Below are 17,645 nucleotides of genomic sequence, written 5' to 3'. Positions count from 1 at the left end.
CTCTAAAAACACTTTGCAGTGTGATCTTGGTGCAACTGTGAAAATAAACAATGAAATTAAAAATTAAAATAGTGAAATTAAAATAAAATAGTAAAATTCAAATAAATAGTAAAATTGGCAGGGCAGGAAACAAAGACCATGGTCAGATTAATCTTCCATATTCATTGTGTATTCCCTAGTTGCAAAGTCTTCACTTCAGGCCAGATACCAGGCTGACTTTACCAAATTCAGTCTCCCATTACTTCCTTGTGTCAGGCAGTCTGATCTTTTTTCTTCACTCAACTTACGACAAGCTTACTTGTATCCCTAATGAGTTTCCTCTTGAATTTGTCCAACTTGGGATGCTCTGTTTTCTGTCAACCCAAATCAACCCATCTTTCAAAAATCAGTTCAAGGCTTTCCCCCCCATAGAAGTCTTCCTGGTCACCCTCCACTATCTTTCCCTTTTCTTAAGTCTGTTATCTGCACACACATACACATTTTTCTCTGTACAGATTAAGAACACTTTGCAAAACTGGGGGTGGTGGCGCACGCCTGTAATCCCAGTGGCTAAGGAGGCTGAGACAGGAGGATCACAAAGCCAGTCTCAGCAACAGTGAGGCACTAAGCAGCTCAGGGAGACCCTGTCTCTAAATAAAATACAAAATAGGGCTGGGGATGTGGCTCAGTGGTTGAGTGCACCTGCATTCAATCCCCAGTACCAAGAAAAAAAAAAAAACAACAACAAAAAAAAACCAAAACACACAAACACACACACACACACACACACACACACACACCCCTTTGCAACAAGGATTTCAGATTCTTTTGGGTTTTGGAATATTTACACAGACTTTACCAACTGAGCATCCTTAATACAAAAATTCAAAACCTGCACTGGTCCAAAATCTGAAAAATTTTGAGTGTTGGACTAGGAAGGCTTCAACCTGTATCAACCCTCCTGTGAATTTAAGGCATATCCTATATAAATTTGCAGCCCACTGCAGCCTTTGTAGCATTTAAATAGAATCTACCAATTTATACAATCTGATATTATTCCTATGCATACAGATGGACTAGATTTAATATGTTGAATTCTAAACCAGAATTTCCACCTCAGATCAGCTACCTAGCATTTTCTACTTCAGTGAATATGTAGAATAAATTGAAAAGCCTAATACACAGCTGGCTTTATAAGCTGGGTCTCTACTGAACATTCAAGAAGGATTTTAAGAATTGATTATTAACTGTTTTAAATGTCACCTACTTTGCCTTAAGAGAAAAATCTGCATAAATGATCATTCACTATTTCTTTCAATAATTCTTCACTATTAGTTCTTCAGCACCATTTTTAGAATCAACTCCCTACTTTTTTCCATAGATAATTTAACACTGTACATATACACAGAAAAAGGGATCTTAGATCTTATTTTCAACTAGTGGAAATTTCTTTATTTTTTTATTGGTGCATTATAATTATTTGTAATCATGGGATTTATTATGCCATATTGGGACATGCACATAACTTTTATCAATCTCATTCCCCAGTACTTCCTTTTCCTTCCCTTCCTCCCTCCCCAGATCTGATTGCCTTACTCTATAGCGGAGGTTTCTTAAATTCTTATAAATCCGTCCCCCAAGGTCACTCAAGCAGCAACCACCCAGGTCGGAATTACCTTGCATAATAATTTTTTCCCACTTTTTTTTTTTTTTTTTTTTGCAGTGCTGGGAATCAAACCCAGAGATTTATGCATACGAGGCAACACTACCACTGAGATACCTCTCTAGCCCTTACCTTGCATTTATTTGTATGCATTTTTCTTCTGTAGGTCCATATGATCATAATGCTAAAATATGTCAGGGGAGGTAGCACAGAAAAGAAGATCATCATAGGGTATACATATAAGGAAGAGGGAGAAAGGAAGATTTCCCGATCATTATTCTAACCCCTCCAAGCCAAGCACCCTTAAACAATTAAAGCATATTTAATCTCCAGTACCAGTTCCAGGAACTATATGCTTTTGGGGATAATAATATCACTCTCTCCCAAACACTTCTCCAGCTATTCCTACATATCAGAAATTCCTTTACAAAGAAAGAATTTTAATCTATACAGGGCATTGTCATTTTATAAGAGGAATGCCCTAAAAACCTATCATACTTTAAAGCTCCTTAAGACCAACTCTGAAAAAGCACATTGCCATGTGGTAGTTTAATTTACTTGACCTGCTAGTTTTTAAATTATGCAACTCTTAATACATTATTATCCTAAAGAAATTCAGATTACTTTAAATTTTGTAGAGTGAATTCATATTTTTATATCACACTACTTCAATTTACCTAATTCAAATACCACTAAATTCGGCAGCACTGAACTTAAAGACAACTTTAAAAATGCAGACATCTAGAATAATTAATATGTGACAGGAATACATGTAAAGCATATTTTCCTATCGGAAAGAGAAAGAAAGTAAACCTGGCGTGGGGGGTAGGGAACAAAAGAAGAAAAAGAGAGGATATGACACAAAAGAAAACAAACTTTTATGACTTCAAAATTTTGTCAAGGCCAACAACGTGGTGGCACACACCTGTAATCCCAGTTACTAGGGAAGGTGAGGTAGGAGGATCAAAATTTGGAGGCCAGCCTCAGCAATTTAGGGAGACCCTGTCTCAAAATAATAAAATAAATAGGGCTAGGGATATAGCTCAGTGGTAAAAACCGACTTGGTACAATCTCCAGTACAGCCGCCACAAAAAACCCCAAAACAAAAATCCCTCATCTTAAAAGCATCTTCAAGTTCACACATTTGTGTGAATACTAATGCTGTGTACATGAGTGCCAAAGAATTAAGAATGATTAACAATGTTAAATTTGTATTTAATGGCAAAAGATCCATCAAGTAAATGAAAGTTCTACAAACACCAAGACTAGATTTTGAGAGATGCAATGTGTTAGGACTATTTGGAAAACTGTAGCTAAGTTAGCCCAGCTCTTGCTAGACAAAGTCCTTATTTAAGAAAACCACAAACTTCCCACTTTCATTCCTTTACACTAAATTAAACCTCTGGCTTTCTTTACATGTGTTTATTTTTGAGTATCAGTCACATCTTGTTTTCAGTTCCTTCCATATCTAGCCTAGACCTCAAGGTTTATCTCTCTTATAAACATGATTTCATATTCTAGTCCTTTCACCAACCTTGCCTGTAAACCCCAAGCCTGAAATATTCTACCAAACAGTCCTACTTCTGGACCTTCCCATTTCATAAGCCAGTAAGTCCCTTTTATCATGTAAGCCCATTTTTAAATTGAATATTGTGGACCAGGTGCAGTGGCACACACCTGTAATCCCAGCGGCTTGGGAAGCTGAGGCAGAAGGATGATGAGTTCAAAGCCAACCTCAGCAACAATGAGGCACTAAGAAACTCAGTGAGACACTGTCTCTAAATAAAATACAAAATAGGGGCTAGGGAGATAGCTCAGTTGGTAGAGTGCTTGCCTTGCAAGCACAAGGCCCTGGCCCCAGTACCACAAAAAAAAAAAAAACAAAATAGGGTTGGGGATGTGGTTTAGTGGTCGAGTGTCCCTGAGTTCAATCCCCAGTACCAGAAAAATAAAGATAAATAAATTGAATATTGTACAACTGGTCTGAGACAGTTTTTCTACATCAGAATCCTACTTTTGCAATATCTGTCTCTCTTTCCTGTCTCTTTTACCTTACCTCACTTTCTATTCACTCTTCATAACCTTGCAATCAGGCTTCTGCCCATGCCTTTCCCTTGAAACAAATCACTAATTATCTCCTCACAGTCAAATTCAAGGGATGCTTTTTAGTCATCCTTTTCTTGACTTCCTTTCCAGAATTCCTCCTCTCCAAAATGTGGTTGTTCCAGAGTTGGCCTATTTCTTATTCAACATATTATCGGTGGGTGGTTTCAATTATAATACAGATTTAACTACCACCTGTGCCCTGCTATGTTCCATATCTACTTTTCTAAATTAAAACTGTTTCTCAGAATCAGATTTTTACATACAACTGCCTCCTGGTGAGCCCACAGACATGCTCAAATTCAATACCTACAAAACTGAGCTCATTTTCTTATAAGGTTCCCTTCCACTTCACATCTTCTGTCCCTTCTGTTGCTTCACTAGTTAATGATAATATATTTTCTCAGTTCCCAAGCTAGAAATTTACAAGCCCTTCCTCCTCATTCCTTCTATACAAAAATCGATCCTTCTAAATTTGCAGTTACATTGCCTTAATTCAGGAAATAATAATTTCTCACCTCATTGCAAAAACCTCTTACCCAGTATCCTTGTTTCAGGATTCCTATCCCAAAATACCATCTATAAGTGATCTCTGTAGGGAAAATATTTTGCCATTCAACTTTCCTGTTTTAAATTCTTTAGTAGCACCATATTACATATATCAACACTCACAATTCTTTTCATGGCTGACAAAGTCCCTCCTGATTATTAAAAAAAAAAAACAAAAACAAAAAACTGCCACATTTGCCTCATCCTAAATAGACATTTCCACATTCTAAATAATCTGGATTGCCTCCACAACTTTTCACATGTTATCATCCACCTTTATAACTCCTATTTATCCTTGAAGGTGATTAAATAAATAAGGCTTTATGTTTAAAAAACATAAAAAATACATTAAAATTTATAGGTTTTAAACCAGGTGCAGTGGCACACACCTGTAATCCCAGAGGCTCCAGAGGCTGAGATGGGAGGATCGAGAGTTCAAAGAGTCTCAGCAAAAGCAAGGCGCTAAGCACTCAGTGAGATCTGGTCTCTAAATAAAATATAAAATAGAGATGGGGATGTGGTTCAGTGGTTGAATGCCCCTGAGTTCAATCCCTGGCACTGGGGAAAAAAAAAAAATTATAGGTTTTAAACAAGTTGGATTTGGAGTTATTACTAGATTTTTTTAAAAAAGGACAAGAGGCACAGACTTCAGGATTATCTACAAAGTATAATTTTTTAAATGAATAAGACCTGAGAGAAAGAATATCGAAAAACAGGATCAAAAACAGCACTAAAGGGAAAATGGATATTTGAGACAAGACGATTCTTCTTTGTTAGCTAATTAAACTGTGAGAGCTACGTGCAGTTATGAACCTGCACACCCAACTAGAAAGGAGGTTAAAGTAGGAGGATCACTTGTAGCCCAAGAGTTAAGATAATAATCTTGGCAACAGCTTAACACCCCATATCAAGAAAAGGATAAAAAGAAAAAAGAACTGGCAGACTAGGAAGGCATTCATTACCCCAGGAGGCATTTTCACTAAATAATTAGGTTAAAGGGAGTTAACAAGTGATTAATTGCTATGGAAATATAAACTATTGTTTTAGACCAGTTTTGGCAAACTACAATGCAAAGACCAAATTCAGGACTGACAAAGTATTGTTGAAACACAGTAAAACCCATTGCTTACAATACAATGGCAGTTAAGTCCTAATTACTTGTGATAGAGATGTTATGGATCCTAGAGGGTAAAATACTCACTATCTGGTTCTTTGTAGAAAAAGTTTAAATTACTCAGAAATCAGGCAATATGTTTGAATATAAACTTTGTCAAAGAGAATAATAATCAGTATTATTTACTAGAAAATAACTATAATACAAAATGTCTGGTATGTGGTAATAAATATTTGTTGAACTTATACATACTGAGAATAGAATGAAGTAATCAACCATTAAACTCTGACAAAAAAAAGGAAAAGCTGTTGATCAATAATGTCTGTTGCTTGTATTACAAATTTTAATTAATGTAGATGTTTGTGATGTAAATAATTAGCAACACAAGATAAAGTAGCATTTATGACCACAAATTCAACATGTTCCAACTGTGTGCAACTGATGCCAAACAAGCAAACTACTAATTATCCCTAAGTATTCCATCTTTCTTCCTCGTAGTGAGAGAACTTCCTGGGCATATGGCCAATGAGCTACAGTCCCTGTCAGCTAAATATAACCTGTGACTAAATTGTGGCCAATAGGACATTAACATAAGTAACATATGCAATTTCCAGAGCATGTCTTTAATAAGTAAAAGTCTTGCCCTCCACTTCTTTCTCTCTTTTTGCAGGTGGAAAACAGAGTAGAGTGATAGAGAGCCAGGCTCAACCATGCTCATAACACTACCAGAAAGAACAGCAAAATTTAAAAGACAGAAGGAAACTAGGATCTCAGAGGACATCATGGAACAGAGCTGCTTACCTCTGGATTTTTAAACAAGAGGGAAACTTTTTTCCCTAGCTATTGGATGTTAGGTCGGGACTTGAGAGACTATGTGGGAGGGAACAGAACAACTGATGCAGCAGGCAGCATGCCAAAGAGCAACCAAACACGGACAGATAAACCCCACTGACACTTATATCCACCTATCACTCAGCAGGACCCCCACCTATTCTGGCCTATAAAAACCTTGGGCAGCAGGGGGACATGAGCGATCTCCTCAGGCTCTCCACCCTGACCTGTACCCCAGAGGGCTGGGAGAGTCAAATTCCAATAAAGCTTTGCTTCAGCCGGTTCTGTCCACTTTTGTTTAGCCACCAGCCCTGGAGCTTGCATTGTATATGGGGTCTCCTTGTTATGATGGGTTTGCCTATGGCTATATCTTACATACTTTGTTGTGAGGGAGAAAATACTATGCATTGCACAAATGACAAATGATTAGGTATTATCTCCTAATCTGGGCTAAAAAGAAATCTATAACTATGGCACACCCAACAGAAAATAATGAAGGTAAATAGGGATTTGCATGTCAAACAAATTGGAGGAAGAGTACAAGAAATTTAAAGCATTTCAAAATATTTAATTTGAAAAGATTAAAGAAGGGAACATGACAGTCTTCAAATATTTGGAGCCTGCTATGACTTGTCCCCCAAAGGTTCATGTGCAGCTTGGTCCTACAGTGTAGTCAGGTCTAGTGGAAGGAATGCCCAGTGGTGGGCATCACCCTCAAAGAGATTACCATGGTCCTCACAGGATTCACATAGTTCCCAAGAGAATCGGGTGTTATAAGGGAGTCTGGCACCTCCTCTGAATCTCTCTTCTGCATCACTACTCACCAATTTCATACAAGCTTTCACAACTGTGATGCCATCTACCATGAAGCCCATGCTGGAGCTGAGCAGATGCTGGTGCCATGCTCTTGAACCTACAGCACTGTAAGCTATTTTAAACTTCTTTATAAAGTACCCAAATTCAACTAGTTTGTTATAACAACACAAAGCTGACTAAAACAGTCTTATCACAGAAGAGATTTACACAAACTTAAAAGTTATACAGAAAGAGGAACCTCTCATTCAATATAATTTTATACTACATGTTTCAGGCTGTCCTCAACACAGATACAACAAACCAGACCTGTTCCTCACTGCTTAAAGTTTATAGTCTAGTAGGGAGAGGCAGACACTAAATGCTCTTTGAGGTAAAATCATTAAGCTAAGGAACAAAGTTAGAGACAAACAAAATCTATTAAGTGCTATTTTTTCCCAAGGTCTGTAAGACAACTAACAATAGTAAATATAAAACAAGAGAAAAAAGAGGAGACTTGGAAGAGACTCAAAGACCACATGAAGAATTTTAGTCATTAAAGGGATTAAAGGAAGAGAATGTTATCTAATTTGCCTTTTAAATATTGTTTGTGTTTTTGTTTTAAAGATGGAGTCTCACTCTGGTGCCCACACTGAACCTCAGGCTCAAGTAATCCTCCTGCTTCAGCCTCCCAACTAGTTGGATCTACAGGTGCACATCACCATTCCAGGTCATACTTGCCTTTATTTGTTTAGTGTTCTCAGAGATACATGGAAAGAAAGAGTCCAATGAAGAGAGTTCTATAATTTTCCAAATAAGAAGACAAGCTAAACTAACAGCAGAATGATTTTTAAAGGGGGGGGAAAAAGACATTTAAAAAGTATATGAGTGATAAAAACTGCCATGGATTGCAGAAAGACTGGATATGATAAAAAAGAAAAAAGTGTATCAAGGATAACTACCAGTTATGCCATTTGCAAACACATGGAAAAACTACTCTCTTCTGGAAGACCAGGTTTGAGTACAAAGATGCTATCTTCTATTTTGGACACCATGAGCTTGAAGTATGGGATAGAATGGACAGTGGCTCCCAAAGTTTCCACATTCTAACCCCTGGAATCTGGGTATATTACCTTACAGCAAAAGGGACCTGGCAAATGTGAATAAATGAAGAATCTTTTTTTTTTTGGGGGGGGGGGGAGGGGAGACGGGTACCAGGGATTGAACTCATGGGCACTTGACCATTGAGCCACATCCCCAGTCCTACTTTGTTATTTTATTTAGAGACAGGGTCTCACTGTGCCGAGGCTGGCTTTGAACTTGGGCTCCCCCTGCCTCACCCTCCCAAGTCACTGGGATTTATAGTTATGTACCACCACACCCAGCTCAAAGAATTTGAAATGAGGAGATTTGCCTAGATTATCCAGGTGGTCCTTAATAGAATTCTGTAATACAATTACAGATGTCCTTATAAGACTGTGGCAGGGGGAGATTTGACTAAAGCAGAAAAGGGAGCAGAGTGGAGTGCTGAATTTTGGAGATGGAAGAAAGGGCCACAAGTAAGTAAATACAGATTAAAAAGACAAAATATAGATTTTTCCCTCAGAGCCTTCAGATACTAAGTTTGTGCTGTTTTAGAACAGAGTTTGTGGTACTTTGTTACAGCAAGAATAAGAACCAGGTCTTCTCAAGCACATCTGAAATACCTATGTAGATATATCAAGAAGGCTACTGGATCTGGAATTAGAAGAGTCTAACCTGAGAATATAAATCCTACTCACCAGCAGTAACTGAAATGTTAGAATTAAGAGATCTCTCTAGAGAAAATACATAGAGTTCAAAGGGAGGAGGCCTTGGAAAGCTTCAGTTAAAAAAAAGGAAGAAGTTTACTGACCAAAAAAAAGTAAAGGAACAATTAAGCAGTCAGAGAGATTAAGAAATGTTAAGAAAACAGTTCATGAAAAACTTGGTCAAAAACCTGCTAACACTTCCAGTATTAAAAAAAAAAAAAAAAAACAGATGAAAAATGCCCATTGGTTTTGAAGAAATCATGGGGATAGAAACCAAATTTGTATGAGGAACGATGAGGAAGTGGGAACAGCAAATGTAAATAATCCTTTTAATTAGTTTGGCTGTGAAAATTAGATTGACAGAGAGTAAAATGGGAAAAAGGAAGAGTGTTTAAGATGGAAAGACTGTACAAGTTGTATAAACTTTGATTTCCACCAGCAATATAACAAAGTATCTGTTGTCCCACAACTTCAATGATACAATGTTGTCAAAACTTTGGATGTTTAACAATTTAATAAGCAAAATTTGTCACATTGATAGTTTTAATTTCAGTCTTCTTAGGAGTGAAGATGTGTATCTTTTCAGAGGTTAAAGGGTCATTTGTGTTTCTTCTTCTATGAAATGTCTATTCATACTGCTTATTTTTATACAGTGTTATTGGTATTTCTCGATACTAGGGCTCTTCATAATTTAGAGAAGTTAATGCTCTGCCAGTGTTATGTGTTGTAAATGATTTTCATAATTTGCCTTCTGATTTGTACAAAGCTTTTTCGTTTTGGGGATAACTCAAAAGACCTTTCCCATTTCAGAATTATAACAGAACTTTTCCATGTCTTCTTTTATGTCCCCATTTTATACATTTAAATCTTTGATCCCATTTGCAGTTTATCTTGGTATAGTGATATGGATACAAAAATAAATACTAAATAGGTACCCAGATGTCCTAATACTCTCTTTTTTCTCTGCCACCAATGATGTGTATGCTATATTTTTATATATCAAATGCCTACATGTATTTCAATCTATTTCTGGGCTTAATTTTCTGACTGACTGAACAGTGTTCATAAACTAATATACATTGGCTTAATAATTAAATCTTTAGAATGTACTGCCATATGGTAAGACACTCCTCCATCACTATTTTTTTTTTTTTTTTTTTTTTTTTTTCCTGGCTGTTCTTGCCTATTTTTTCATTAAAACTTCAACATTAGTTTATTGGTTTGGTTGTTCAAGAAAAATCAACTATTTATATTTTATCTATTGGGATGGTATTCAATTTGCAATTTAGGAAAAACTGCCACTTTTATATTGATTCCTCTTATCCAAAAATAGTATAGTTTTCCTATTTTTTTCTTTAACACTGAATGCTGAATGTACTGATTAGAATGTCTTGGTATCCCATGTCTTCTCTTATACCTCTTATGTGTCTTCCCATAGTTTTCACATGGGTAAATTCAATATTAGTTAGCCTAGGTTCTTGGCCTCCTACTGGTCTAGTAGAAAATGGGAAAAAAAGGCATTCAAATCCTCAGTAATCATGGATAATTAAGTATTTTTTAATGTAATCATGTTTTAATACTAATGGGAAGAACATGGTTAAGGTGAAACGGTAAAAAAGGACTACGATTTAAAAATGATAGATTGAGCATATGATTTATTTCTATTCCTTATCAAAATTCCATTCAAATGAGAATAACATGGAAAGGCTATAAATCCCAGAAAGTCAGAGAGAAGAAAAACTATAGATATAAGCTACCGAAATATTTTTGAAAGTTGAGAAGTTATATAGGATTCTTGGTTGACTAAAAAAAATTGAATACTGAGTTCTGGTACAGAGGAATTCAAGAAGCCAGTTTGAGCTACAGACCCATGGAAAGGCTAAATATTACAGAAGGAAGTACACAAAGCACTGAATTAAAAAATCAAGGAGATGGGTTTAAAGTCTGCTAGGTCAGTTAAGACTCCTCCACTTACTTTCCACCTCCCTACTCCTAATTCCTTTTCTTACTTATCAACTTGTAGAGAAAGTAAACCAAAATGACTACACACAGAAGGATATCAAGTATGAGAGAGTGTTGTTATGATGAAAGCAGGGTTAAGCAAAATTTCCTTAATCACTTACCTCCTTTCATAGCTCAGCTTTAAGAATTCTAGCCAATAGGGGTATAACTTACTCTATCACCCTGGCAAAAATTATGATGTTCTCAGTTGAAGAATTATATTACTTATACCTTTCTTTTTATATATATATATATTTATTTGTTTATGGACACAATGCCCTTATTTTATTTATTTTTATGTGGTGCTGAGTATTGAACTCAGTGCCTCGAGGCACTACACATTACCACTGAGCTACAACCCCAGCCCCAACTTAAAACTTTCTGTATATGTGAAATATTCATAGTAACTTTTTAAAAATAAAAACGACCTATCTGAAAGCATCTTATTGCTTGGTATTCAAAAAGAAATTTTGAAGGCTTCCAGTGGGGAGAAAACAGGACATCCAAAAAAGATCCATTATCATGACAACACTGGGTTTCTCAATAGCAACACTAGCAGCTTAAAGACACTGGAAAAATGCCCATATAAATTTAAAGAAAAATGACCTCTAACCTAAAATTCCATATCTAAACTAATAACCAAATGTTATAGAAGACCTTTCATACATGTGAGGTCTTATTTGAGCCAAGTAATAGTCATAGAATGTTAGAACAAGAAAAAGGCATATAGAAGTCCTAGAATATACATGTGATAAAAAGCCGTTTACAAATTATACATACTATTAACACAAAAATATTACAAAATTTGGGCATTTTGTAAATGCCCAAAAATATGAGAATAAATTAACTGTGATATACACATTAACAATTTAAATACAGTGGTTAAAATTAAGGAACTAGGGGGCTGGGGATGTAGCTCAATGGTAGAGTGCTTGCCTACCATGTATGAGGCCCTGTGTTGAATCTCAGTAAACCACCCCCAAAAAGAGAATAAACTAAAATGAATGAACTAGGGTTAATGAATCAACACAATTCTCATAAAACAATGTTGAACCAAAACAACCTAAAGAATGATAGAGGCAATATACTCTTTATTAAGTTTTATAACAGTTACATATGTTGTTTTTATGTCATACTACAGCAAATTCCTTCTCTCTCTCTTTGCCTGACTCTTCATTCCTGCGTCATAACCTGGGGACAAGAGGACTACCCTCCTCCCAACTCATTATGCCCTTCCTGACTAGGTGTGTTTGAACTTTTTTCCTATTGAGGGCATTATACTGAACTTGGAGCCTTCCATCTAAAGAACCAGGGGCTACTACAAGCTGGGTTTCCCCAGGAAACCAGAAAGAACACAAATTTAGGCTCCCAGCGCCAGACTTTTGGTCAGGCAGGCATAAACTAGAAATGGATCAAATAAGAGCCATAAGGATATACACTATATAAATAAGTTATCTGTGAAGATCAAATAAATAGGTATTAGGCCATCAACCAGGTAAAAGTATCCCATGAAAGACACACTGTAAACACCTATATCCATTTCCCCTTTGTTTCTTGTTAGGGCAGGGTTGCTAGCTGTTATGGTACTAGAACCCCAATTTAACTAGGGATTCTCAAAACACATATAAGGTAGTAAAATAAAAATGATAAACTACAAATTCAGAATGAAGATTTACTTCTGGGGAGAGAGGAAAAGTTAATCCTTTTTTAAAAAGTGAAAGACAAAGCAGTAATTCATTTAGTACAATTTATACTTTCACTTATGTGGAATGGAGGAGGGAAAAGTTGGAGGGATAGGGATGGGTAACTATCATAAAGACCCTAAGCAAGTGGATACAGAGTTTCTATATGGAATGATGGGAAAAGTTCTGAAAATGGATGGTGGTGATGGTTCTACAACACTGTGAATGTAATTACTGCCAAAGAATTACACATTTAAAAATGACAAATTTCATGTTATGTATATTTATGACAATAAAAAAAAAAATCCTAAACAAGCCTAGAGATGAAATCCAGAACACAAGTAGAAGGATTAGTCTTGAAGAGAAATCAGGATACGTTCTCTATTATAACAGGAGGGAATGAGGAAAAAATACATACAGATAAAAATTCTGAAGAGTCATTATGAAGAACAGGCAAACAAGCTGACCAAACAAAAGAAGCAAGCTTCCTAGGCAATGCTGAAGGCCCAACAGGAAGCCTTATGAAACCTTATAAACAAACAAGATCCCAAATGACTATGAATTCTAAAACATTTTAAATTGTACTGTGTACAAGTTAGACAAAATTGTCTCTTAGACTATAATGCAATGAAATTCTAAGAAGATAGTACCTATGAATCAAATGAAAGGAATTAGAGAATAGTAGATGATGTATGTGGTGTAAAACAGCGTTCTTAAACTTGCCTGATCATAGAAATTACATTGGGTAAATTATCTCAGGTCCTGCTCCAGATCTAATGACTCAGTGTGTCCAGAAGAAATCTCACATTCTATTAAGTATTTTAAACTAGTAACCCCAGATTATTCTTCAAACCTGGCAAGTTTGGGAAACTCTGGCCTGGAAATAACACCTGAAAGCAAAAAAATAAATTGAGTTTCACAACTTCTCAATGTGTATGTATTAGGGTAAAATGGAGGAAGAAACAAATGTAAAAATTAGAAGGAGTAAGTATCTCTAGAAAAGAACAACAACAACAACAACAAAAAAAAAAAAAAACACCAAAGAACAGAAAAAAGTAAAGTTGCCATGGAAGCCAAAGACTAATGGCAACAGGGAAAACTCAGACTTTATTAAAATCAGGAAAGTATAGTAGGGAGGTAAGAAGAATGTGGAATCAAAGAGAAATACATCTATATGAAAACAGTAGTTAGCTTTGCATGCATTCAAAATATTTAATGCATTTACAATAGCTATAAAATAATTACCTTTAAATATACATATTGCTGTGTCAACACATATATAGTCCTTTAGATTAGAAACTCAACTTGACAGTTATTGTGTATCATTTTCTAAAAGTTAAGCAAGATTGACTCTGTCCCCTATGCATAACACTTCATAAAAAAAAAAAAAGTCACAGAGCTGGGGTTGTAGCTCAGTGGTACAGCACTTGGCCTAGCATGTGTGAGGCACTATTCACTCCTCAGCACCACATAAAAATAAATAAATAAATAAAATAAAGGTACTGTGTTCATCTACAACTAAAAAAATTTTTTAAAAAGTCATACATCAATTAAAACACAGGAGAATGTCAAGCTGAACAATGCACTATATGAAAACTCTGTGTATAGGGTGAAAAGAGCGTAGGGGTGAGTTATCCCATAGAACTCATGTTTCAGGAAGAAGCCTGTTTAAGTTAGCAGAAAGGAAAAAGCCAGCCAGCAATCTTCCCAACCTTGTCACCTGTGAGTAGGAGAGGTACTCCCACACAGTGAAAATAGTATGAGTGGGTCAACTGAGTTTATTACAAGCTCTACTTAGAATGAGAGAAGAATTCAACCTATCACTTTTATTTATACTGTTTTATAAATTGAAGTACTTAAAATAATTATTTCTCCTTTTATACAAGGCACTGATGTGCAGAGTTCCTTAAGGGTTCAGTTATTTCCCAAACACACCACTCTTTATTAGTACTATCAATTTACTATAAACTCTACTAGTTTCATTCTTTATTAGCACTATCAATTCACTGTAAAATGTTAATTACTTTAATCAAAGACCAGAGAGTATATAATAAATACATTTAAGGCCTTGCCCCAACACTCAATGGGGAAATAACATTTTTTGTTTTTCTCTAAAACAGTAGGCTTTAAAGTTGAATACTGTAATCCTACAAAACGTTACCATTTTATAGAGTAATAAAAATAACATTTATAAGAATTACTGCTACCTAACTAAAGTTAAAACACCATGCTTTTCAGTAAGAATGCTCAATATTATAGAGAAATTTTACTTAAAAAAAAAAAAAAAAGTAAAACATGCACATTTGCCAATCTCCCCCACAGCACATATAAACATGATTCTTCTCCATATATACCTTTCAATTACTTAGTTCCTATAAGGTAAAGAGTCTCAGATGGTGATATTTAAAACAATTCTCATTTAACTTCACTATGTATTTATTTTATTTATTTTACAACTGGGGATTGAAACTAGGATACTCTACCAAGAGCTGTATCCCTATTCCTTTTTATTTTCTATTTTGAAACAAGGTCTCAACAAGTTGCCTAAGTTCATGAGATCCTCCTGCCTCAGCCTCCTAAACTGCTGGGATTACAGGTGTGCATCACTGAGCCAGGCTCTTCGACAGGGTCTCACTAAGTTGCCCAGACTGGTCTTAAACTTTTGATCATCCTGCCTCAGCCTCCCAAATCGCTGGAATTTATAAATATGCAGCACCACACCTGGCTAACTTCACTATATTTTTAGTGTTTGTTATTGTTTTCATTTGCAATATATGTGTATTTTTTAAGACTTAGAGCCTTGCTGGGTCACGAACCAGAAACATCTGCATTACCTGAAAGTCCCACTCTTGACCTACAAAAATCAAAATCTGCACATTAACAAGGTTCCCAGTTAATCATACACATATTAAAACTTCCTAACCCCTCCCCTAGAGGATATTATACCATTCAGAGACAGGTAAAAAACAATTCCTCTCTGAAGATCTGCTATTATTTAGTCATGGGGAAGATCCCAAACAAAATATGACCTTTTTTATCTATAGAACAGTGCTTGAAAAATGGCTCTTTCCTTTTCTAAAGCCCTGTTAATTCATAAGATAACTAAAAGGACTGAATTTTTAATCAATTTATCTGCTGCCATAGAATTTTTATATGTAGGGAGAGCCAAGGATTGCATGCTTATTGCAGTTACAGTAAACAAAGTTCAAAGCTGCTAAAAATATTTTCAAACAGCCAATATTGTAATTACAAGACAGAAGGTCTAAGCAAAAACATCATAAATTACATTTATTCCTACTAAAATGTGTGTGTGTATATAGATACTTTTTTTTTTTTTTTTTAGGAGAAATACATTTCAATGTGAACATTAATTTTTCTCTACTAAATGAAACAGAGTTCATAAACCCTTTGGATTTTTGGTTCAAAGTGATATTTAACCAATAAAACTTAGACCTAAGTACATATATATAGCCCTTTAGATTAGAAACAAATTTACAAGTTAGCTGAAACTTCAAACTTAAGTAAAACTGCTGAAACTTCAGTAAACAAGTAAGTATTGGCCTGGTGTAAAGTGATATCATGAAATTACCTCCTTTGGTGTTAGAACATTTGAGTATTATGAAAAGTTAAAAGAAAAAAAAAAAAAAGGCCCTATAAGTGGATCCGGATCCTAGCTTTAGCCATCACAATAATTTAAAAATATAAAAGTAACAGAAGCTATAATTTTTCTTATACAAAACAAACCCACATTTTACTTCCTTCTGCTAGAGCAGATGAATTCTAAAGTAGTGCTTCTCAAACTTTAATGTGCACATGAATCATCTGGGGATCTTTTAAAATGCAAATTATGACTCAGAGGATCTGAGTAAAAATGAGACTGCATTTCTAACAAGCACCCCAGAGGTGCCAAATTCATATTTCAAGCACACTTTGAATAGCAAGGTTCTAAAGAAAAGGAGTAACTGACAATACTTCGATACCCAGGGTTTGCAAGAGCACTGGTCTCGATAATGTTTCCAATTAAATTACTAATTGATCAACCTAAAGCTTTTCCATCTTTATCTTACTGGATCCCCCATATTTTAATATTTTTATCACTCTATCATTCTTAAAATCTTGGAAATTTGTATCCCAGTCTTCCTTCTACCTTTCTTTTTGGTTTCTTCCCATGTTCTATACTTATATGCACGCACACCACAGGATTTTACCCTTAGCTTCATCTCCTTTCCATTCTATTGCTATCCCTGATTATATATGCTAATTGATCCAACTTCTGCATCTCCGGCCTAAACATGTCTCCCAAGTTTTGTTTTTTGTTTTTTTTTTTTAACTGACTAAACTTTTTCAACCCTGTGTGTAGCACCATCCTTCATTTATCCAAACCACATCTTAAGACTCTTTCTTTCTTTCACAAAGTCCACTTAATCTCTATATTAATAATTCACAAAATCTTATTCTTGGGCTGGGGTTATAGCTCGGTGGTAGAACACTTGCCTGGCATGTGTGAGGCACTGGGTTGGATCCTTAGCACCACATAAAAATAAGTAAAATAAAGGTATTGTGTGCATCTACAAGTTAAAAAAAAAAATTTTTTTTTTTTTAATCTTATTCTTTTCTCTCTAGTGTCAATACCAGTTTGGGCATGGATCATTCCTGACTTAGTTACAATCATAACCTAACCAGTACTCTTACTTTCAATCACATTTTCCCTCAATCTCATCCTCTACATTTTCCTGTAACCTTTGCAAACATAAATTAATAGCTTTACCCTATTAAAATTCACCAATAACTCTCCCATTAGCTTTAGGAAAAAGTATATTTGGGCATATAACACTCTTCACACTCTTGATTTTCATTTGTTCATTCTACCCCACCCCCAACTCCAACCACCCCTTACAGTGAGTATGTCCTCTTGCCCTATTAAGCTATTTAAAGTTCCCTGAACATGGCACATTTTCAAATGCTCTCTGTACATCTGCATTGGCTATTATTTCCTTTGATTAAAAATGTCCTTACTAAGCTAAGTATTAATCTGCTTTCAATATTCTACTCAAGCATCACATGCCTTAAAATGCCTTTTCTAATCACTTCAAGTCTGAAGTAGGTAATACCATAAACTGTGCTCCCTCTCCATGGTAGGA

General features: G+C 35.5%; 1 protein-coding gene across 2 annotated transcripts in view; it reads right to left on the bottom strand.

Annotated features, from left to right (window-relative positions):
* Rsbn1 (round spermatid basic protein 1) overlaps window positions 1-17,645 on the bottom strand; it is a 44,907-nt gene that overhangs the window by 11,343 nt on the left and 15,919 nt on the right. The window lies entirely within an intron of this gene.

The sequence above is a fragment of the Sciurus carolinensis genome, chromosome 1 (assembly GCF_902686445.1).
Source record: "Sciurus carolinensis chromosome 1, mSciCar1.2, whole genome shotgun sequence".
Classification (NCBI taxonomy): domain Eukaryota; kingdom Metazoa; phylum Chordata; class Mammalia; order Rodentia; family Sciuridae; genus Sciurus; species Sciurus carolinensis.
This window is presented reverse-complemented; position numbering and strand designations above follow the sequence as displayed.